The 24,984-nt window shown below is 39.1% G+C and overlaps 1 non-coding gene across 1 annotated transcript; it reads left to right on the plus strand.

The window, feature by feature from the left end:
• The first annotated feature begins 23,950 nt into the window (after positions 1–23,950).
• LOC116568316 lies at positions 23,951–24,094 on the plus strand. Its single transcript, XR_004276544.1, has one exon. It is a non-coding gene; the product is annotated as a U4 spliceosomal RNA (small nuclear RNA).
• The last annotated feature ends 890 nt before the right edge of the window (positions 24,095–24,984 follow it).

The raw sequence follows: 24,984 nt of genomic DNA on the forward strand, positions 1-24,984 counted from the left end.
CACAAATATAGGCACTCAATAAACATTTGTTGAATCAATAAATGAATCAATGAAAAAAGAAATAAATAAATGGAATTCAAACATGGATCTCTCTGATGGCAAAGCCTACAATATTAACTCTTTTGACTCCTCCCCCTACAACACGCTCCGCCTCTGAGGAGGAAAAAACCAAAAGACTTTCTTTCCACTTTACAAGTGTGCCTGTAAGTGGCCTTGGCAGCCTGTTTTATTCATGTCTCCAATTCTGCTAAAATCAGAAAGAAGTGATGAAACACCAGCAGTGACTAATGACTTCCAGTCAGCCTCTTTGACAACAGAACACAATTTTACCTGATGACCACGTTGACATAAAATGTTCACACAGAGACAGTCCAGGTTTTATTTTGTGCTAAACTGAAGCTACAAATATAATGAAGTAGGGGTGCCTGGCTGACTCATTCATTAGGCGTCTGTCTTTGACTCAGGTCATGATCTCAGGATCCTGGGATTGAGTCCCACATCAGGCTCCTTGCTCAGTGGGGAGCCTGCTTCTCCCTCTCCAACTCCCCCTGCCTGTGTTCTCTCTCTGGCTGTGTCTCTCTCTGTCAAATAAATTAAAAAAATCTTAAAAAAAAAAAAATGAAGTGAAAGCTATAACAAGAATCTCAGGAATGTTTCGACATATGTTTCTCCAACAGACCATTCTCTATCTGTTAACTCCTATAAAAATGTAAATGACTTCAGTGCCAAACAACAAGTTGTAAGTGAGTGCTAGCCTTCTTAACCCATGGCTTCATACCTTGCTCTTGAGAATGGTCACTCTCTGTCCTTTCTGCCTGCCCTGAGCCACGCAACATAGCACAACCTGCTCTTCAAAGTTCAGAGACCTCCCTGACATTCTCATTTGCATTTTTAAGAAGAGAAAATAGAGAAAATTTTTTCAGATAATAAAAACCCAATTCCCTATGACCCAACCCTGACAACCCATTGGGGTGCACCCATTCTAGCAGCAAACAGGTAGGAATTTAGATTTTTTTTTTTTTCCTAGCAGTCATGATAGACTTAAGTAAACTTTCTCAAAGGTATAGGGCAGAATACCAAGGTCCATGCTCTCAAGAGGAATAATAAACAGGTTTCTACAACCTTGGGCCACCTTTCACCCAGCACCAATGTTTCAAGTTATGTTACCTTTAGCAGCCACTGGGTCTCTGCTCTGTGAGGCTGAGTGCATCTCAGGAGAAATTCTTTGGAAACTTGAACCTGGCCTTAAACCTGTTCTAGTGTTTTCCACATCACCTTGAAGTTCTAGGCCATGTAATGATGCTGTGAATTCCTGCGGCTCCTTTCGGCAAGAGCAGGACATGTATGTAGTTTAGGTTTTGAATGTCGTTTATGGATTGAGTGTATTTTCTGGAAGGAAAAACTTGTTTTTTGCCTGATGCTCCATCTGGAAGTGGATTAAGTTTCTCATTCTTCCCTCACGTGTAGAGTTGCCAGATTGCATTCCCTTTGGAATTCAGGTGAATGAGGCAATGGGTTATTTTACATTCAGTCATGCTCACCTACAGTGAATTTTATGAAGGTTTTGGTGTTGAAACTAGTGTCTCACTTGAAGAAATAAAGTGTTGGCATCTGAGTTGGAATAGCTTAGGCAGAGGTAGTGTTGGTTCCCTATGGAGTGATGTTAGAGCAACACATGGCTTTAGTCATGCGGGTGTCTCCTCCTTCGGGCCTCCTCGGTGGGAAGTTCTTAGGGCACACAATTCAGAACTCATTGGCAAAGCAAACCACTGTTGACTTATTGACTCAGAATGGGTAATGGATGTCTAGAGCCACTCCCCTATCCAAAGGCAATTCTTATCATTAATCTCTTACTCCCACCACACATATCCTATTCTCTTTTGTCATCTCTTTCTTCTCATTGGTCTGTGACTCTTCCTTTTTTTTTTCTTCCTTGTTTTGTTGTCTTCTGTCTGGTTCTTTGCTATTTCATGCTTAACCCTATTAATGTTATCAGAATTCAAAAGGTGGTGTGCCCCCAACTTAAAGCAATCTTTAAATTGTGGTCTGGCTTTCTATATATTTCTAATGCTGGTAATTACAGGCAATAAAGGAGTTTCACAATTGTTTCATCATCTAATTCATAGGATTGATGCTAATATTTCTTTTAGACAAAGTTGTAATCTTACCACCAAGATGATTTTCCTTTAGATTAACCGTTCTCAAAATAAAGTCTAAGGAATGCTGGGGATAAAAGAAATCCTTGCTGGGAGTCTGAGGTCAGAACTTGAAAAAAAATGATAATACTCAGATGTTGTTAGCCTTTTGTATGCTCATTCTCTTATAAGAGTACAGTGGAGTTTTCCAGAAACTACATAATGTGTGTAATCACAATAGATGCACTGAATGCAGAAGTAGATAGAAGATTCCAGTGTCCTTCTGTTATGTGGCATAAAAAAACCTTGCAAAAATGTAAAACAATGCTATTATTCTCGCTAATTTGTGTTTGTGTGTGTGTGTGTGTGTGTGTGTGTAGAATATAGTCAGTTTTCACAAAAGTAGGTTATTTCTCTTAACATGTAATGGGTCTATTAGGTTTAGGTTTCTTATTATTGTTTTTAAGTGAGTCAGCAAATAGATATTTATTAATAGGTCTAATTCACATAAGCACAATAGCTCTATGGGGTCCTCAATAATTCTTAAGAGTATAAAAATTTAGCGACCAAAACTTTTGAGAACCCCTGTATTTTCTGAGCAGACAAGTATCAGTCTTCATTTTATTTTATTTTTTTTTTAAGATTTATTTATTTATTTGTGAGAGAGAGAGAGTGAGTGCATGCACAAACGGGGGAGAGGGGAGCGGCAGAGGGAGAAGGAGAAGCAGACTCCATGCTGAGCAGGGAGACTGATGAGGGACTTGATCCCAGGACCCTGGGATCATGACCTGAGGCAAAGCTAGACACTTAACTGACTGAGCCACCTGGGTGCCCTCAGTCTTCATTTTAGAGTAACTTCCATAAAGTACAGACTTTGTGGGAAAGTTTTATTATTTATTTATTTGCTTATTTTTAAAAGATTTTGTTTATTTGACAGAGAGACAGAGCGAGCACAAGAACAGGGAGCAGCAGGAAGAGGGAGAAGTAGGCTTCCCACTGAGCAAGGGACCCAATGTAGGGCTTGATCCCAGGACCCTGGGATCATAACCCAAGCCTAAGGCAGATGCCCAACCAACTGAGTCACCCAGGTGCCCCTGTGGAGGAGTTTCAGTAGTTCAAAATAAATCCTGATAGTCTGAACTCCTACCTATGTTGGGAATTTAAGCACAGCTCATTACTTTCATCACCTACAACCTCATCCACTTTTATTGGAGAGATTTTCTCCAAATGTGTTTAACTGCATTCACTTGTACCCCTCTAGAATCTATTCTGCATATTGCAACCAGGAGGACCTTTTAAAAATATAATCTGATCATGTCTCCCCCTAGCCCCATCTTTCAGTGGCTTCCCACTGCACCCAGAAGAAACCTTTGCTGTTCTACAAGATCCCAAGTGATCTGGTCCTGCCAATCTCAACCCCTTCTGCAACCATTTCTTGCTAGTCCAATCAGCTTTCTTGAAGTTCCTGGGATGGCCCTGGTTTATTCTTGTCTCAGGACCTTTGCCCAGGCTGTTCGCTGTGCTTGGAGTGTTCTTTCAACTATCTGTGTGGCTTCATTTACTCCTCTGGTATCTGCACCGAGTTCTCTTAAAATTGTGCGCCATCCCCATGCCACCCCCTTCTCCTTACCCCCTTATTCTTCTTTATTTCTTTGTTAGCATTTCACTTCCTAACATTATATTATATATTCTTTGTGTATTGTCAGTTTCTCCCACTAGAGTGAAACCATGAAAACAGAGACTTTGTCCTACTCACAGTATATCCAATGCCTAGAATAATGCTTATACTGAGTAGATGCTCAATAAATACCTGTTGGATAAGTGAGATCTAAAGGCCCCATATCCTTGTAGCTATGTATGAAATCCACATGGGCTATCTGCTTAGCTCTATAATAGGTACCAGGACACGGAGCTGAATAAAACGCACCTAAAGCCTATATTATAAATCAGAATGATACTAATCTTAGATAAGAGGTCCAGGTTAGGTGATGGGAGAGAAGTACATAGGAGAAAATGATTAATTATGACTGGGAGACTCAAGGAAATCTTCATGATGTAGGGAATAGCTAAAAATGTCTAGCAACACTGATTTCAACTTTATCTTGTTTGGGCTTTGCAAAACAATCTTTTCCCTTTGTATAGTCTAAACTGCAACCATTCAAGGCTTTTACCTTAAAACAACCAGAGGATCATTGGTTTATCCCTGCTACCAAGAGTTAGCTGTTTCAATTGGCAACAGACACAAAGTAAGGGAGCTAATTTTTACTAAACAAAGCAGCAGAAAGGAACATGATGAGCAGAGACTATTTAGGACTCCTGCTGCTGAGGAGATTTCTAGGCCATTAAGACCCAGACATTTAGCCTAAGTGATTTTTAACTTGGAGACAAAAAAAAAAAAAAAAATCACTAAATTTCACAGGCTCTGATCTGGTGTCAGGAAAACCCACAAGATCCCATCGACATTTTACAAGAGTCTTATATAAAGCATCAGATCAATGCGCTATGAAAATTCCAGCGAGCATAAAGAGAAATGAAAATTAAAAATGTCAATACACATTACCCACCTCCACACTGTCGCTAAAATGAGACACAAGGGTTTGAAAGATTAACAAAGTGAGGGATCCAGAGTCAGAGGAAGAGGGGAAAAAAGGAGAAAGAGAGAGGGAGGGAGGGAAACAAAGTGGGAGAAGGAGAGAGAGGGAGAGAGAGCCGTAACAAAGGACATAGCTTTTATTGAGACTCCCTAGTGTTTGAACAAGAATAGAAGTTTTTGCAATAAAGCCTGAAACAGCACATAAATCCATGTTACTCCTAAATATTAGATGACTTTTTTGGTATCATTCACCTCAGAATAGTGATGAAGTGACTCTAGTGTCTTTTTTTTTTTTTTAAAGATTTTATTTATTTATTTGACAGAGATCACAAGTAGGCAGAGAGGCAGGCAGAGAGAGAAAGGAGGAAGCAGCTCCCGGCTGAGCTGAGAGCCCGATGTGGGGCTTGATCCCAGGACCCTGGGATCATGACCTGAGCCAAAGGCAGAGGCTTTAACCCACTGAGCCACCCAGGTGCCCCTGACTCTAGTGTCTTAATGCTATTCCACAATGGAGAGATTTTGGTGACTCCACCTTATCCCAGTTTGTACAGATTTTTTTTTTTTAAGATTTTATTTATATATTTGAGAGAAAGAGAGAGAGAGAGAAACACAAGTGGGGGCAGTGGCAGAGGTAAAGGGAGAAGCAGGCTCCCCACTGAGCAGGGAGCCTGACGCAAGGCTCAATCCCAAGACCTGAGCCAAAGGCAGATGCTTAACTGACTGAGCCCCCCAGGCTCCCCCTGTACAGATTTTCCATATTGGATCCAAATCTCCCCAAGCCAGTCACAATTTTGATCTTTATTGACATGCCCTGTTGAATAGGATGTTTAAAAACTAGTAATATTTCACCAGACATAGGCTGCTATGTTGATCACCAATTCCATCCAATGGGATCAGGCTCCTGAACTACAAATCCTACCACATCAGAAATTAATTATAACAAAACACTCCTTGTGAATGAGGTCATGTTTTTATAATAGGGGACTTGTCCACATGTACTACTGTTCTCTCTAAGCCTCACATATTGCAATTTAAAAATTTTGCACATGGAGTGGCCATCCATTGATTGTTGGCTTAATCAGGGAGATCCATAATTTCTCTTGATCCCTGTCCAAACTATTGTTTTATCCAGGAATCCTGATGTTATCAAAGATTTAGCTTCTTTTTCCATGTTTCTTCTCTCCTGTCCACAAAGTGGGCTTCCTTCTAAGGCTGGTTCCCCTCATGGACACAGGAAGTTTTCTGGTAGCAATGCATGTGGCATGCTTTTTTGTTCAACTCTAGGAGAGAGAGTCATGTCCAGAAGCTGTCTCAAGAGTGAGAATATTCTTTGCCAGAAGCCTCTGGAAAATTCTTTGAGTCTCACTGTCCTGAATTAGACCTATCGAACCCTGAGCCTGTAATTGTGGGAAGGAGAATAGGCTCACCCAGAGTAAAATAAAGAGAGTGAAATTGGGGTAAGAAATATGGTGTGCACAACAAACTAGGGAGTCTGTTGTCTTACCACAGTTCAGGGTTTCTTTTATAGACCTGGCTATCCAACTATAATTCTGTCAAGCTCTGCAAAGTGAAATAACTTATGATAGATGAGCATCCATATTGCAGATCTATAACCTGCCCTCCAGCTTCTTTGTTTTATTTGTAGCAGTTTGTCTGGATTTACCATTTGCCTCCATCAAACTCCCCCTTCACTTGGCCATAACGGAGAAGATACTCTCTGGTTTCTTGCCTCAGAGAAGAGAGACCATATCTTGCTTCAACCTTATGGCTGCATCAAAGAAAGTATTTTTTTTTTAAAGATTTTATTTATTTATTTGACAGAGAGATCACAAGTAGGCAGAGAGGCAGGCAAGAGAGAAATGGGGAAGCAGGCTCCCTGCGGAGCAGAGAGCCTGATGTGGGGCTCAATCCTAGGACCCTGGGATCATGACCTAACCTGAAGGCAGAGGCTTTAACTCACTGAGCCACCCAGGTGCCCCTATAAAAGAAAGTATTAATGAATGCACTGAAGTTGGCCTGTTCTACAGTGGCCCTGGTAAGAGGAGTGTTAGAGCCCTCCTCCTTCTGGCTGCAGGACCTTCAGCACCCCTGCAGCATCTGGAGGGATTACAAAGTGACTCCAGGAGGTTAATGTACCTTGTCACTTAGATGCTGAAGATGCAGTCATTTTCCTTTATCATAGGCATAGTTTAAAAATGGCATTTCACGTCACATGTTATCCTGTTGGTAAAGATGCGTACTTTACTGGATAACTAGCCATGTGGCTCTCTTTGCTTCATCCAAATATGTTAGAGCCCCTGAGGATGCTGTGGGACAGCTGGACCCAACAGTATCTCCTAGGATGTCTTGGATGGTCTAGAAGCCTCCCAAGGGTAATCCTGTGATGAGGCTGAGACTTCTTATCGGAGGTTGCCACTCCAGGCACACAAGGGCATTCCCTGGGTACACACACATACTTCCAACAGAAATCAACAAACAAATCCAACATGATTTTCAATGGGCTTCAAGTCATAGAAGAGACTTCCTTCATGTTTGCTGGAATATTCCACTTAAGCCTTTACTGCTCTCTCCTTAGGTGAAGGATGACTAATTCTTTCTAATCCAAATCAACAATCCTCATCTTCAAATGGCAGGGAGTTTCATATAAGCTGCCTATTCTCCTGCTGTCCTTTTTCTAATATCAGGGACAGCTAGTTTAAATTTCAATAAAAATCCTCTCGGGTTGCACACAATTGACATCTTTTCCTATCCAGAAAAACAGAAAAAAGTATTTACTTACATTCCTGGCATAGTTTCACCCTGGGGCGGGGTGGGGGGGAAGCTCTTCTTTATAGACATTTTATTCTCATAGGTCTTCACAATACAGATTTTACAGAATTGCTTTTTGGACATTTTTTGATCCAAATATTTGTTCAAAGCACTGAAAACATCTCATGTGACCAAGTACTAGACCGTGTTATTAAACATTAACTGAATCAGTGATGTGAACATCTCTGTATGATCTCATGTACAGCAATTGTAAAGCACAGGGTCTTGGGTGAGCCCTGCTACAGCCCTGGGGGAGATCCCAAATGATGGCTTTGCACCACAGAAAGCCACAAACTGAAAGAAGTCACGAAACATTTGCTTGTCATCTAGACCTCCTTTAGAGTTGAACAGCCAAATTCTTATCAAATGTAGCTGCTTGCCCATTTTAAGTTAAAAGATCATTAACAACAACAGAAAGAAAAAAAAAAAAAAAAGGCCTCCTCAGGACCTAAAGAGGGGCTGCAAAGAATTTTTTTTAAGTCAGTGCTACTATCCAAGATCATGACAGTCTTAGGATCATTCTGCTTGCTGGCAAGTTAGTTAAGGATGAGATAACCAAACTTTCTGCTCCATCAGCTGAAGGAAGTTACCACTTGCAAAGCTTAGCCAACAGGAGGATTAAAAGACATGTGCAGAACAACTAAGGCATTTTCCAAGAAGAGACAGTAAATTCCGAAGATAGGAGCATCACTCAGTATCGCTGCACAGAATCAGTTTTATCTATTGGTGATAGATGTCTGAGTTTGCTTGAAATTGGACAAGCCAATAGTTTTCAAGCTGACTTAGAAAATAGACAAAAAATTGGATATATTTTGTTACTAAGCACAGCCTACCTACTACCATGATCTGTAAGCCTAAAATATCCTTCAATAATGAAAACTTGAGATTTGAAGTCTGCTTCTAAGTTTGCTTTTGGACCACTTTCCCACCCACTTAACATCAGAAGAAAGAACTTCTTCATGTGACGCCATTGCATCTGCACCTCCGGCCTCAACAGAGACCTGTTGTGAAACACAGGAAGGATCTGAGCCCCAGTGACTGAGATGGAGGGGAAAATGACGATGATTTATTGCCAACACCTGCCTGGCGAGGTTAGGAAAGCCTTTCCTGGATGATTTTTATTTTTATTATTATTCATTTCTTGAGCCTCTATGGAACATTGACTTAGCAGTCTGGCGATAGAAACAAAAGTACCAGACAGCCATCTGGAGTGAGGGCTAGTGTTAACTTCAATTCTAAAACAGGAGAGGAAAAAGCATCCTTGCTTACCCCTAGAAGTCCAACAGACATTCTGGGTATTCGATAGCCTCTTCCCCTAGAACCCAGGCTTCTGCTGACAAGTCCCTAGGTAGTTTCCATACTGGCTAGGAGCAGAGTCTGGAACCAGCTGGAGCTATAGGAGCTAGACAAATTATTTTACCTCTCTATACCTCAGTTCCCTCATCTGTGACACAGGAATAATACTACTACCAACCTCAAAGGGCTGCTATGAGGATTAAATTAATTTACATATGCAAAGGGTTGAGGATAATCCTTGGCATTTAAAATCAACATATATAAAATAATATATATATTCAAAAATTCATATATGTGAAATATGTATGTCAACAATTTATAATAAGAGTTACATAAAATTAAATAAATTTTATGGCAAACAAATTTAATACATATACTATAAAGCTAAATAAAATTACCTTATTCTCTAAAATCACTCAAAAAATGAAAGTATCCCTTAAGTTCTAGAAAACAATTACAAAAGGGATTCCAATGTAGAAAACACATAAAACTGCATAAAAAGTCTCATAGAGAGGTTATATGCTAGTAGCAGTACATTTACAAAGAATTCTTGAGTAAAAGAAAAATTTAGTGATCTATATCTATCCAATAAAGGATTAGATGACACTTTCTTTAAAAAAGAAAAAAATCCTTCTTAGTATTGAGCAGTCATTTAGATAATTTTATTAGCTTTGTAGCTTAATGGAATAAGTACTCAGTAAACATTTATCACTGTTAATAATTATGATAGTAATAGCTCTCTCACAAACAAAATAATAAAATATCATTAGTAACAACTAACATTCAATTAGGCCTTCACAAAACCCTTCCCATATGTGATTTTGATAGAGCCTAACAGTGATTTAAGGGGGAGAGGAATGTGTTTTTCTTTTTCTCAGATAGGAAAACTAACTCAAGATGGTAGAACGACTTGCTAGAAATTACAGGGCTTATAAGTAGCAGAGATGGCCTTTGAATTCAAGATGGCCAAGAATTCAAGTTCACTTTTTCTACACTCTAAAGAAGATATCAAGCATATTCCCAACAACTTAAGTCAAATTGTTTGAAGTTAAAGTCTCTGTGGTTGAAGGCAGGTGGAGCTACAGCTGCCTCCTCTAAGATACCCAGTACTTTCCTTTCATTCCTGTCTCTATATCGTTTCAAAGTCACCAGTGCAGCTGACTCAGTACCCCATCAAAGCAATGCTCAGAGAAAATAAGCCTAACTGGACTGTCCTTCTTTCTCACAGTTCTTCCTGGTCACTAGCATATAATCTTGTCTCGCTGGAGTCTGTGGTTATTAAAGGCGACAGTAATCAACAGGATTACACATTTAATTACCAAATTTAAAACTACTTTGAATTATTTTTTTAAAGTACATTCATTTTCAAAGAGCAAAAATTGGCTAAAAATCAGGGATATTCAATATAGAAGGGAATTCTCAGAAAGGGGTTCCAGAAAATTTTGGCCAAAAGTACATCATGACAGTAAGAGCCATGTTCTTCTTCCGCCTGACATGTAAAGAACCAGGAAGAGGGCTGCTCCCTCCGGATAGTGAGAACTGTGGTGACTAAGCAACAAAGCTGCCTCACTTCCAAGTGCAGCTAAGTCCCCTCAGGAAGAGTGGGACACACATGCTGGCTCACCTGTGCAGGAGGGAAGAAAGACTTACTGGTCCCCAGGCAACTGGGTAAGAAGAAATTAATTAAAAGCTCCACAAGTTGCTAAAGGCCAAAGGAGAGCTAGTGTGACAGGAAAGAACTACGGGGTGTCTCCGAGACAAGAGGAGTTTGTATTACCAGCACATCTTCTCCTTCCCTGAACCACAAGGAAGACGGGGGCAGATGGAGACAGTCAGCTTCAGTAGTGCCTGTGTGCAGAAAGAAATTGGCTTCCTCTGAAGGCAAAAGAATATAATCTGGATCCCTTCCTGAATCCCTTCTTCCACAAGGAGCAGTAGTCTTAAGCCACCGATATGGGCTGCAAACTCTGTTGGCCTCCAAGCCACAGGCAAATTACTCACCTATTGGTACTGGAGAAAGAGCAGAAAGGAAAAAGCCCTCCACTCCTGGGGAAGAAGCAGAAAAAGTCCCATGTCCACAGCCCCACAGCTGCACCATTGAGCTCTCCTGTTACTGGGGGATAGGCAGGGACTCTTTTCCATTTAAGACACACCATAGGTTTAAGATGGTTGCCAAGAAGAGAGGGGACAGAGACACTGAGAAATCCCTACCCCAAAGGCCTAGATATGCTGAAACTACTGGGGACTGGGCTAGACAGGACAACAGAATAGTGGGAACAAAAGCCAATAAGGAATTATTGCAATAATCCAGGAAATAAACAATGATGTTGGCTTAAAGAAAGAAAGTAGTGGTGGTAACAAATTGGTAGACTTTAGACCAATTCCAAAGGTGTACCTTATATTTATAGATGGGCTAGATGTGAGGTAGGAACAGAGTGTCACAAACCTGCTTTACCATGGATAATCCCAGTTTATGGCTATTGATTGTATAGGAATGGCTGGTAATAGCACTTCCTTTCATTCTGAAAGTATCCTGGTTTGTACAATAAATTAGATGGAATGCCTAAGCTTGAAAGACAAAGAGGAGTCAAAAATGCCTCCCAGTGTTTGGGCTGAGCAACTAAAAGGATGAAACTCCTCTGAGATGGGGAGGTCTTTGGGTGGTACAAGTTTGGGAAGGATGGTCAGGAGCTCAGTTTGGGATGTGCTGAATTCAAATTCAAGTGGAGATATCAAGCAGGTAATTTGCTATTCAAGTCTGTAGTTTGAAAATAAGTATATATAGGAGATATAAATTTAGGAGTCATAAGTATATCGATGTAATTACCATGAAAGTGAATGTACAGACAGAAGAAAATAGGATCGTGGGCTGAGCTCTGGACTACTCCAGCATAGCAAAGGAGACTGAAAAGGCTCAACTACTAAGGTAAAAAAGCAATAGAATGTCATGTCCTGGAAACCAAGTGAAAAAAGCGAAAGTCCTTTTTTTGTTAATATCACATACTCTTGATTTTATAGAAAGTCATATTGGCCTTCCTCCAAATTAAGCTGTTAGTGAGCTTTAAAAAATTTTATAGGTATGTGGAAGAAGTATTCACCTTATTATGTGAGGTCAGAGATGCACTGAAAGCTAACATGATATTTACTTGGGGTTTAGTTCAAATTCTAATGTTAATTCTAATGCTCTGTAACTTCAAGTTGGTCATAATCTAGTATGTTTCAACTCCCTCATTGGCTAAGTTTTTCACTCATTCAGCAAGTATTTTTTGAATGCCTACTCTATGCAATGCCCAAGTGGGATCAATTCTACTATCCCCTAATTATTAGGATAGATGTGACAATACAAATGATTCCCTAAAGTGCACTATAAAATATTCTACATGTTACATATGATTTTGCTGATTATTCTTTTCCAAAGACTCTTAAATCTAAGATATGGTAGAACCATGTCCCTTAGACATGATGGTTACAGTCCTATTCAGAATTAGAAGAATGACCCAAGACCTTCTCTCAACATGCACTCACTTATTTTCATGTGTTGACTGTGAGGGTGTCAAGCTCTGCACCAGCTCTGGGAATACAAAGATGAATAAAATACAGTTCTTGCCTTCAAATAGCTTATAACTTAACAGAAAGACAGTCAAGTGAACAAATATGTACAATGCAGTGGGCTTTCCTAAGACTTTTCTCAGGAATAGTCAGATCTAGTTAAGAAACCACAGATGGCAAACCTTCTTTATTCTTCCTGACAAAGTTAAAATATTTTAATAAGTTGTATATTAGAGAGGGAAACTGTCCACTTCCCATCAATTTAGAATAGTTAAAGAAATCAAAATGCTTTAAAAAACCTCCGGGAAACAATTTGATTCCCTGACAACAAATATCATCGTAAATGTTTCTTGGCTAAAGGATGAAGAACTGTGTCCAGGAAAAATAATGTAGAAGAAAGCTGGAAATAAAGTGACAACAAAATTAAGGTATTAAAGCTCCAAAGATAGACATCCTGACAGCTATTTCCAGGAGGATTCACCCCTCTAAGATAGAGCCAAAAATACTACCTTAGAATTCTCTTAGGAATTAGCTGAAATTCTGCAGACCAGCATTTTTGGTAGCTTGACCCCCACCTTGAAGAGAAACCAAAAATTTTGCTTACAATAAGATTCCGTCAGAACGGACAACCTCAGGAATGGGAAAGGAAGTACATGAAAGTGTCCTGAGGGGGGAGAAATGCATCTTGTCATCCTCTTACTCATAAACAATTACTTTGTTATTGAGAATGCAAGACCTTGTTAAAATTAGAAAAAGACAAACAAGAGCAGGGCATTAAAGGGAATGAAGTATATTTTGGAGGGAAGAATTGAAACTTAAAGTCCAAATTGTAAAGGCAAAAGGACTTTAAAAAGCATTCAGCTGAATTAATCGCCACAGCATTTTTATAATAACCAAAGTGCTTAATTTCAGAGTTTTCCTTTAAAGGTAGTAGCACTCACTTAAAAAAGAAAGAAATGGTTATTTCTCCGGAACACAAAACTGTCTAAGTTTTCAACAACCACAGTGGGGTTAGTTATGAGGATGGCCTTTAAAGGCAAACGAGTTGATTGACTTATTTAAATAAAAACCTCTTTAGAGGGGCACCTTGGTGGCTCAGTGGGTTAAAGCCTCTGCCTTGGGCTCAGGTCATGATCCCAGGCTCTTGGGATCAAGCCCTACGTCCGGCTCTCTGCTCAGCGGGGAACCTGCTTCCCTTTCTCTCTCTCTGCCTGCCTCTCTACCTAATTGTGATCTCTGTCTGTCACATAAATATATAAATAAACAGGCAAACCTCTGTAGAAAAAAGTGCTTCTGAGTCTACATTTCCCATCTCCATTCTTACCATTGTTTTGTTAAATTGATGGTTGCTTGGTGTTCACCCAGTTTCTCTCCTCTGCTAGATTGGTGTGTTGATTTAATATGAGTTTAGGAAGAAAAATTACACATTTCCTTTGAAAAATCCAATACATGTCACATTCAAACAATGACACTCCAAATTGATTTATAAGGCCAACCCATGTAATTTTCAAATATGTGAATAGACCTCAAAGAATGAGATTGCTTTTTGCCTGATAGGCATGATTGCAGATGAGGTCTCCATTAAGACCATTTCTCACCCTTTAGAAAATTTTAAATGACACCCTAATAATAGTTAACTTCCAAACATAAAACATTAGGGCTGACACTAGCCAAGTAAAATATATAGTTAATGTATCACGGAAAGTTAACACGTTGCACTTCCAAAGCCTTCTTTATCCAAACAATAAAAAATATTACAAACGTAGGCAGTCTTTATCTCCCACATCTAGCATTATTGCTATAATAAACAATGTGATGAAAATGCTGGAGAACCAATGAAAATATTGTACTTGACTGGAAGTGCTTTTGCTACAGCTCAGGACCTTGTGAAGTCTTCCAGGAAATACGCACTTGGGCCTCTATGCGCGGCCAGTGGGACAGGGAGGAGGATGAAATTTCAGAAACGCCAGAATGTCCGTCTGCCAGGTGACCCCTCCTAGCCTCCCATGATACTAGAGACTCCTCCCTACAACTGCCTTGTTCAAAAGTGAAGTGTAAAACTTGGCAGGAATTACTCAAGAAGTTATTAGCACTAGCTTGTATGTGACCAGGTGTTAGCAGCTGTCTCTTTGGAAAGAAAAGGATATATATACCTCATACGGTTATTGTGAGGGTTAAAAGAATCAGTACATGAGAAGGATTTAGAACCATGCCTGCAGATTCTAGATACCTAATACATTGTACACTTAAATATATAGACATCCATATGTCTATATATTTCAATAATAGCTATGAATATTGAGTAGAAAGCTACTCTATGGCCCATAGAATATAAATAAGGAAGAAACTCCAAGCACTATGAAGCTCTCTCTCCTCCCCAATGGAACTAGGGGAAAGGTTTAAATGTACTGTAGTTTATAGCACATATAAAAGTATAAATTATATCCTTATATTTGAAGTTGGCAATCATGACCACGATTGCACTTCTAGCCCTCTCTCTTTTATAGCTGTTAACATTTGAAGATGTGACCTGAAGTTTTGTGTGCCAATTTCTGTATAAATAGCTTATCTATAAAGTGTCAAATGCACTAGAACAATATTTCTTTACATTATTAAAGAGGGATGTTGTAAGGGGCAGCCCCGGTTATATGTATACTTGCCAATACCCACTGTCAGAAACTGCTGCACTATACGTCATCTGCACCATACAGAAGGAGAAAAGCAAAGCCATCCAAGAGTTTCCCAGGTTAAAAAAATGACAGGCCAGTATCTGCACAAAAAAAGCATTTCGACTCTCTTCATTTTGGAATAATTAAGATATTTTCAACTTATTAGCATATGGAAACTTTTATCTGGCAAGCCAGGGTAAATCTTTGGAATAAACATGTAAAATATGTTAAAAAAAATCTTCAATGAATAATCCATTCCAGACAGCTCTGTATGCAGAACATTTTTATACAATTCAAATACAAAACACCACTCAGCATTACTTTTTGACAGAAAACTCTTTCAGTGGCTTATGATACAAAGTCTGCTTGTGGTAAATTTTTAAACCCTAATATGAATGCATTTAAGACAAAAGAAAAGACCAGTGCACAAAAGATCTCATGACTTCACTTATCACAAATGTTACTTCAACATGAATCTTCCCATGTAAGCAAGCTGAAGGTGATCTTCTGCTATCTTGGTAGAGTAGACAGCAAGGACTTCAGCCAAGTTGTATCTTGCTTGCACTGCCATACTGAAAAATCCAAGAAAGGCCAAAGACTTGACAGCTTCAAAATAAGTCACCTGGTCATGTTCCCCAAAACATGAGAAGATTGGCTAGCACTACACCTCTCCATCAGAAGCCTACTTTCAGTTTGACCCTGCCTGTTCACCATTCCTCAAGCTCTTTTTTAATCTATTAATATAAGCATTTGCAGCAAAAGACCTTGCTTTATAGTAGTTCATTTTTTAAAAAAGCTTAAGACAAACATCCTTAATGACATAGATAATAAAATATTATTTTGAAAGTTTCCTGAGAAAGTTGTATATTTTTATGTAACCATTTCAATATGTCTTATAGATGTGGCCCACTCCCAAAACAAAAATCTTAGAGACGAATAAGAACATTATCATCTGAGCTAAAGCCATAGCAAATCAAGAACTTAATTGATAATTAATAAAAGAGAATTTATGGAGGTCCCTGAACATATAATTCACCTTGTTTTGAGCAGAGACATAGTTTTGAAAGAAATTAAAACAGAATTGCTGAAAGAAATAAATCAGTCTGGTCAGTATTTGGGGTGACATTACATAAACAGGGATGCAGGGAAGCCTGGGTGGCTCAGTTGGTTAAGCGTCTGCCTTGAGCTCAGGTCACGATCCTGGGGTCCTGGGATTTAATCCACATCCCGCTCCCTCTGCTACTCTTCCTGCTTGTGTTCTCTATCTCTCTGTCAAATAAATAAATAAAATCTTTAAAAAATAATAGAGATATAAACTTGTTGGAATGAATAACAGATTCCACTGCTGTTTCATAAGCTAGTTTTGAAGACCATTCTGAGAGTTGTAGAATAATCACAGAAGCTCTCTAGATGTCTGCTTTTAGCACTAATTTTATATCTAGGGCTTTAAAAAAAAATCTTACTTAACAGCCACATTCCTAATTGTATCCTAATTCCTGATTGCTTGCTATACACATTCCTAATATGTATCCATTAGTTGGATCTGGCCATTTGCAACAAGCTGACTTATCCAGCCTAACTTCTGTTCTGATAGCCTGGTGTTCCTGGCTAATGAATGAAACAAACAGATTAATCTATGGTTTCCATTTCGGTTTAGAGCAGAGGTCAGCAAACATTTTTGTAAAGGACAAGCCAGTAAATATTTTAGACTTCGTTGGCCAAGTAGCAAAATTGAAGATATCATGTAGTGTTGATTAAATTTAAAATATAAGAATAATAATTTAATACCATTTTTTAATAATATTGATCTACGAATGACAAGAAGGAAAAGTTTTTGGACGGTAATTCACTTAGTTGTGGTCATAGTTAATGCTTTCTGCCATTATATTCATTTCAAATGTTCATTTGTAAAAACAATCCTTAGCTTATAAGCTGTACAGAAACAAACATTGTGCTGGGTTTGGTCCCCAAACAGCCACAGTTTGCTAGAGGCTACAGTGAGTCACCATTAACCACAGGGGTTGACTTAGCTTTCCAAGGAAAAGTGGAAGGAACCTGCTATGTATTTGTGTTCCCACCACACCCCTCCCAATCCCCCAAACTCTTATGTTGAAATCCTAACTCCCATAGGCGATGGTATTAATGGAAAGAGCCATTGGGAGGTGATTAGGTCAGGAGAGTGTAGTCCTCGAAATGGGATTAGAGCTCATGTAACAGAGCTCCCTAGTCCATTCTGCACTGTGATAATACAAGTCTGTGGCCTGGAAGAGGGGACTCATTTGACCATGCCGGTACACTGACCTCAGACTTCCAGTCTCCAGAACTGTGAGAAATAAATATCTGTTATTTTTAAGCCATGTAGTCTTTGGTATTTTAGTATTACCTGAATAGACCATTCTGCATTTAGTCTCACTAAGGACAAGAACAATTTTTCTGGAAGCCCAGTACCCTTGACTGTAAGCCCATCTTCTCATTGTTCTAGGGTAGAGGAGGATTGAGGGGGAGGTTAAGACATGTAGGGGGCAGTTGGTCCTAAAACTTGTCCTCAGATTTATCATATTTTATTGAATGAAAAACACAAAGATTTTTCACATTTTAATATCTCTGAAATCAGGTCAGCCCTTGGAATCAATGATCTAATTCATTTATTTACTTTTTTAAAGATTTATTTATTTATTTTAGAGAGGGAATGTATGCACAGGAATAGGGGCAGGGGCAGAGGGAGAGAATCTTCAAGCAGACTCCCCACTGAGTGCAGATCCTGGCTCAGAGCTCAATCTCAGGACCCATGAAAGCATGACCTGAGCTAAAACCAAGAGGCAGATGCTAACAAACTGAGTCACTCAGGTGCACCACAATGAGCTAATATAATTGGCAAGGGTTTTTTTTTTTTTCTCTTTCTTAATACAAATAAAACAATGGGGAGATTTATAATCAATGGCATTTTAGTTTCTATAAAATATGTCAGTGTTTCTTATTCAAAGTTGCAATCCAGCTCCATTCCAAGTCTCCTTACCTATGAATAATTGTTTTTGTTTTGTTTTGTTTTGTTTTTAATCTACCAGAGCTTATATTGTGCTTCCTTCTGCTGCCACAGAGATGGGCCCTTTTAGAAATGCTCTTCCCAGTGAAGGCCCTGGATGAACATCAAGAAGCCATACCTTTTGGATTACTTGGTAGTTGGGTGTGATTAGGACATGGTGAGGGGTGGATTTTATTGTAAAATTGAAGTTTACTTTTTAAAAAATTAAGAATACCTTTCCTTACGAAATGATGGGGGTGGGGGGAGAATTTTTGAAGTTTAGTGTACCCAGCATAAAGTCTCTCCCTTCTGGATTAGCTTCCCTAGATGAGGAAAACCAGCCTGTCTCCCAGGTTGGCTCAGAGCCCAGTTGCCTTGGCAACTGCCTCTCCAAATCTGACACCAGGCGCCACCTGGTGTCCGAATCAAGCAGGCACAACGAACAGGCATCCCACTGAACAAGTTTAAAGGATATGCAAAAATTGGAATGTAATGAATAGAACCAGGAAGTCAGGCTCAGACCAGTTGAGGTATTACAACATGAGTATCTGCTTTACCACATGGAATATAAAGGTCATATATGAGTGTACATAATGTAACATAACTGACTTTTTAGAAAAACAAAAATGGTTATGGTCGAAAGGGCATCAAATCGAAGTCATGTGTCCTTGGTATTAATTCTGGTTTTGCCATTAATTAGGGGATTATTTGTTACATGGAAAGCACTTTAGTAGGCACTTGGGCTTAGCTAAATGTTGTACATGAATCATTTCATTCAAACTTTATACTAACTTATGAGGCAGGCATTATACTTTCATTAGGAAATGAAGCTCAAGGAGATTAAATCATTTGCTCAAGGTCAGCTAATATGTGGAGAAGCTGAAATAAATACAAAACTTTTACTTAGTATCATGCTTGCTACAGAGTGGGCACTCATTTCTTTAATGAAAAACAAAAAACAAAAAACAACCCATATCTGCATTATACCAGCAACACCCCTTATAACCACTCACATATTACCCTTGAGTCCACACCCTACAACAAGTTAGCCCAATGCTTAGGATGCTTGCCTCTCCTTTCTAATACTTGTGCAATACACTGGGAAGCAGCATTTGAGGCAGAACTCAAGAGGTTTAATACCATGGAAGACCCAATCCTTTTAGTCGAGGCATAAAAGCAGAAAGAAACAGAAAGCAAGCAGGAGAAAACCTGATCTTTTGTGTGATCAAGGGCTAAGATCCTCACTGTTGGTAGTGAAAGCTTTTGTTCATAGACAAGTGTTTGCTCATATTCTGAAATTGTTATAAAACCGCTACCAATCTTTTATGTGTGTGCGATCTCCTGGCCTCACCGAAAATCAAATGATTTCCTGGTGAAAGTCAGGGTTCCCTGAGCTATTTTCGCTACTCTGTGGCTGTCTGAACTCTCCGTCTTTGTGTAAATGCCAAGAATTGTGTCACATCACGGCAGCAATGGTCTCACCACTCCTGCAGCCCTCCCCGCCATCAATCTCCCCAGCACCACTCACACATGAGGCTTGAGCCAGCAATGAATCACAGACATAAGAAAAAGAAAAATGTATAAACATATGGAGGAAATAAAACTCTCCCAGAAAGTGACAGAATTTATTTTTACTCTCCAGGAGCTGTCCTCTAGACTTGCAAACCTTCACTTTCTTGAAAAAGCATCTGGAAATTCAGAATTACTTTCATCTGGCAAACTCATGAACTGTGACTCCAATATTTTGTATCTATTTTCTTACTTGAAAGTTTTGAGGGCACCATAGAAAGAGCATTTTCTCTCATCTTTCACCATCCTCACTCTTAAGAGGTTTAGAATTAGTGTGGATAGACTCATAAAGAAAAAATAATAATAATTTGAGTCCTAGGAAAGCTTTGGAGTAAATGAGATCATGTCTATGAAGATTATGTGTAACCTGAAAAGTACTGTGAGTGTGTCAGGGTTCAATTTAGAAAGCAGAGGACAGTATTATGGGTATGAAGGATTTAGTAAAGGAATCACATGAAATATGGGAGGAGCTGAGGAAGTGAAGGTCTCAAAAAGGAATTAAAAGAGTAAGAGAAACAGTCATTAATCAATGCACCTAAAGCTCTGGCACAGATGGACAACTTATTCCAGCTCTCCTAGCCTTGGTCCCCTCACCTGTAATGGCAAGGAATGAAGTCTCTAGAAACTGACCACCTGTGCTCAAGTCTTAGATCTGCCACTTCCTAGATGCGTAGCCGTGAGCAATTTACATTTGTAAAATAAGGATAATAACAGCACTCATTTGATAGGGTTGTTTTGAGGATTAAACAAAATGATGTAGAACAGTGCCAAAAATATATAAACATTCAGGAAATGTAGTAGTATTTACCATCAGAGGAATGTGGTAAAACTAAAGGAGATACATAGCAAACAGTCAGCTCATTAGCTGCAATATAAACAGTGCTCAGTAAACACTAGCTATGTGCTATGATGATTTAGGATTTTGAGTCAGAGACATTGTAAGGACAATGTTGGAAAAGTCTGGAGGTTAGAAATGCCAGGACATGTTAGGGACAAGTATCATGGCAGAAGAACAGGTTCTGAAGGCAACTGATGGGCAGTGCAGCTAGAGACATGCCAAGTCTAAAACAGGAAGTGCTTGTCATATAAACAAAAGCCTCAGGACGCCTGGGTGGCTCAGTGGGTTAAAGCCTCTGCCTTCGGCTCAGGTCATGATCCCAGGGTCCTGCGATCAAGCCCTGCATCAGGCTCTCTGCTCAGCAGGGAGCCTGTTTCCATCTCCCTTTCTGCCTGTCTCTCTGCCTACTTGTGACCTCTGTCTGTCAAACAAATAAATAAAATCTTAAAAAAAAAAAATAAACAAGAGCCTCAGCATGCCCTGGAGAATGATAAAATGAAAAACTCAAAGATTATCTGGTGCAGCCTATAGATTAGAATGGGAAAGTGGGGGTGGGGAATCAAATCTATAGGGAGAAAAACTAATGAGAAAGTTCTTAAGGAAAAAAAAAAAAGAAAGTTCTTATAATCCAAGTCCTTTTTAGGACTTGGATTATGAAAATCAAGATGGAAATAAAGAGATGGAGTAAAAATATATATCCCATGACAAAACTAACAGACCACTGAACCTCTTGGATATAATAAAGAGGAGGAATCAAAGGTCATTTTTAGGTTAAGAAAGTTAGAAAAGGTAGGTATTTGTGTAAGATGATTTTTTAGCAAGTTCAAATGAGCTATTCAGGTGACTATGTGTGGTCTGGAGCTGCAGAGAAATGTCAGGGCTGGAAATAGTGACCTGCGATTCATCTGGTGAGAGAGGTAAGAGCGGAAGACAAAACGCTCTCACTGCCAATCTCTCTTTGGAATATGGGGAAAAAAAGAAACAAGAAAGAAAATCAAAAAACAATTAAAGAAACCTGAAAACTCTAAATATAATATTAGCAAATTATATTTAACAATGTACGTGTGGGGCACCTGGGTTGTGCAGTTAGTTAGTTAAGCATCAGACACTTGGTTTCGGTTCAGATGGTGATCTCAGGGTCATGAGATTGAGCCTTGTGTTGGGTTCCATACTGAGCATGGAGTCTACTTGAGGTTCTCTCTCCCTCTCCCTGTTGTGCCCAAATTTCGAGGCCCCCCAAAGACGACCACCAGAGTCCAGAGTCAAAGCCAAACAGCAAAGGGCCGTTTATTACGAGTTCAAACCCGGACCTCCATGCACTCATTGCCGGTGATGCTAAGAGGTCCCAAGCTCAGGATCACAACACTTTTTATACACTATTTTGGGGGAGGCAGGGACTTAGCATACATCATAGTATCTTGTAACAAATCGCCACATACCACGGGAAAATCAAAAAGGAACTCTATAATATGACTGGCACACTACAGAGTGGGAAAAGGCTGGGAACGGATTATTGGTTAGGGCAAAGGGCTCTTCAAACAAAGGGTCATTCTTCAAACTGCTGAGTTGGCGCCACTAGGGTATGTGTCACCTCAGGATTGACCGGGGTCTTCCTGTCAAGCCGCGGGGCACCAGGTGGTTGTTATCTCTCAGCCCAGAGCCGGTTGGGGGGTCCGGGAGCAGCCATTCTGTTATGTCCAATTCCAGGTGGGGGTTTCTCTGGCGTCAGATGGCTGTTATCTCTTGGCCCAGAGCCGGGGGAGGGGCCCGGGGGCAGCCATTCTGTCAGGTTCAATTCTGGGAGGGGGATGTGTGGTTACAGAGTGTCTATAGAAAGTCTCCTCATGGGTTAGCAAGCGAAGGTACAGAAGCAGAAATAGCGGTAATGGTTATAATTTAGGCATCTCATCCCCTCTCACTTGTGCTCTCTTTTTCTAAAATAAATACATAAATCTTAAAAAAGTGCGTGTATGTATAAAGGCAAACATATAGATGAATAGAACATCATGATCAATTAAGATTTATTCAAGGATGTCTAAAATAAAAGAGACAAGAAATAACAAGTGTTGGCAAGGATGTGAAGAAAATGGAATCTTTGTCCACTGTTGGTGGGAATGCAAACTGGTGCAGCCACTGTGGAAAACACTGTGGAGTTTCCTCAAAAAATTAAAAATAGATCTACCATAGATCCAGTCACTCCACTACTAGGTATTTACCCAAAGAAAACAAAAACACTAATTTGAAGAAAATATATGCACCCCTATGTTTACGGCACTATTATTTACAGCAGCCAAGATATGGAAGCAGCCTAAGTGTTCACTGATTGACAAATGGGTAAGGAAGATGTTCTATACACATACACACACATACACACACACAGGAATACTGCATAGTCATAAAAAAGGACAAGATTGTGCCACTTGCAACAACATGGATGAACCTAAACTAAAGGGTATTATGCTAAATTAAATAGGTCAGACTGAGAAAGACAAATAACCATATGATTTCACTCATAAAATATATATTTGATTATATATGATTATATATTATATATGATTTCACTCTTTTTTTTTAAGACTTTGTTTATTTATTTATTTGACAGACAGAGATCACAAGTAAGCAGAAAGGCAGGCAGAGAGAGAGGAGGAAGCAGACTCCCTGTTGAGCAGAGAGCCTGACACAGGGCTCGATCCCAGGACCCTGAGATCATGACCTGAGCTGAAGGCAGAGGCTTTAACCCACTAAGCCACCCCGGCGCCCCATATATGATTTCACTCTTAAAAAATAGAAATAACCCTTGGGGCGCCTGGGTGGCTCAGTGGGTTAAGCCACTGCCTTCGGCTCAGGTCATGATCTCAGGGTCCTGGGATCGAGTCCTGCATCGGGCTTTCTGCTCAGCAGGGAGCCTGCTTCCCTCTCTCTCTCTCTGCCTGCCTCTCCGTCTACTTGTGGTTTCTCTCTGTCAAATAAATAAATAAAATCTTAAAAAAAAATAGAAATAACCCAACAAAAACCAGAATCAGACATATAAATACAGAGAACAAACTGATGGTTACCAGAGGGAGGGAGTGGGGGATGGGCAAAATGGGTGCAGGGAAGTGGAAGACATAGGCTTCCAATTATGGAATGAACAAGCCATGGGAATAGAAGGCACGGCATAAGAAATATAATCAATGATATTATAACAGCATTGTCTGATGACAGATGGCAGCTGCATTTGTGACAAGCATGGTATAATGTATGTGTAAATTTGTCAAATCACTGTTGTACACCTGAAACTTAATGTAATATGGTGTGTCAACTACACTTACATAAAAAAAAGTTTTTAAACATTTATTCAAGGAGTTGAGGATGATTTAACAACAGGAATTCTATTAGTTTAATTTAAATATTGCCAATTAAAATAAGGAAAAAACAAATGGTCGTTTCAATAAATGTAGGAAAAAAATCTTTGATAGAATTCAACATCCAGGCTTTGCGCAGTGGCAGTATCGTAGCCAATGAGGTTTATCTGAGGTTGCGATTATTGCTAATAGAATTCAACATCCATTCACTATACTAAAAAAGAAAACTCAGCAAACTAGGAATAGAAATTTCTTACCATGATGAAGAATATCTACCAAAATCTACAGCAAACATTCTCGCTGGCATATCATTAGAAAAATATTCATTTCAAAATCAAAAAGTAGAAAAAATACCCTCTGATACCATTTCTATTCAACATTTCACTAGACGTCTGAGCCAGTAGAGCAAGACAAGAAAGTGAAATAAAAGGACTGTAAAGAACAAAACACATTATTTTCAGGTAAAGTGGTCTATTGTAAAGTTATTGAAAGTTAACAAATCAATAATAATAATAATAATTTTCTGTAAATTTGCAGAATATAGGATCAATATATAAAAATGAATTGCATTTTTAAACATCCATAGGCAAAATGTGTTTTTGCAAAAGATGTCATTATGACAGCAGCAAATAATATTTATATATGTACCATATATATCATATGCACATATCATCTATATTTCATAGCATATATATGATAATGAGGACTAAATCCAATCCCAATATGCAGAGACTGTTATGGAGAAAAAAAATTTTTTTTCTTGTCTTGCCTTTATTAATTACTGCAAATTTTACAAAAAGTAATCTATAAATTATCTTCTTTATAATACACAAAGAATTTTCTTTCAAACATCCACACTCAAATACAAACATACCCTGTTTTATTGAGCTTCACAGATGCTGTTTTCTTTGTTTTGTTTTTTAACAAATTGGAAGTTTGTGGCAACACTGCATCAAGAAAATCTACTGGCATCATTTCTTAAAATCCTTTTGAATTAGTGTTTTTTCTATCAAGTTTTATTCAAATTCTAGTTAGTTAACATATAATGTAATACTGGTTTCAGGAGTAGAATTTAGTGGTTCATTACTTACATATAACACCCAGTGCTCATCACAAGTGCCCTCCTCATACCCATCACCCAGTTAGCCCATCCTAGCCCAC

This window comes from Mustela erminea, chromosome 10 (genome assembly GCF_009829155.1).
Source record: "Mustela erminea isolate mMusErm1 chromosome 10, mMusErm1.Pri, whole genome shotgun sequence".
Lineage (NCBI taxonomy): Eukaryota > Metazoa > Chordata > Mammalia > Carnivora > Mustelidae > Mustela > Mustela erminea.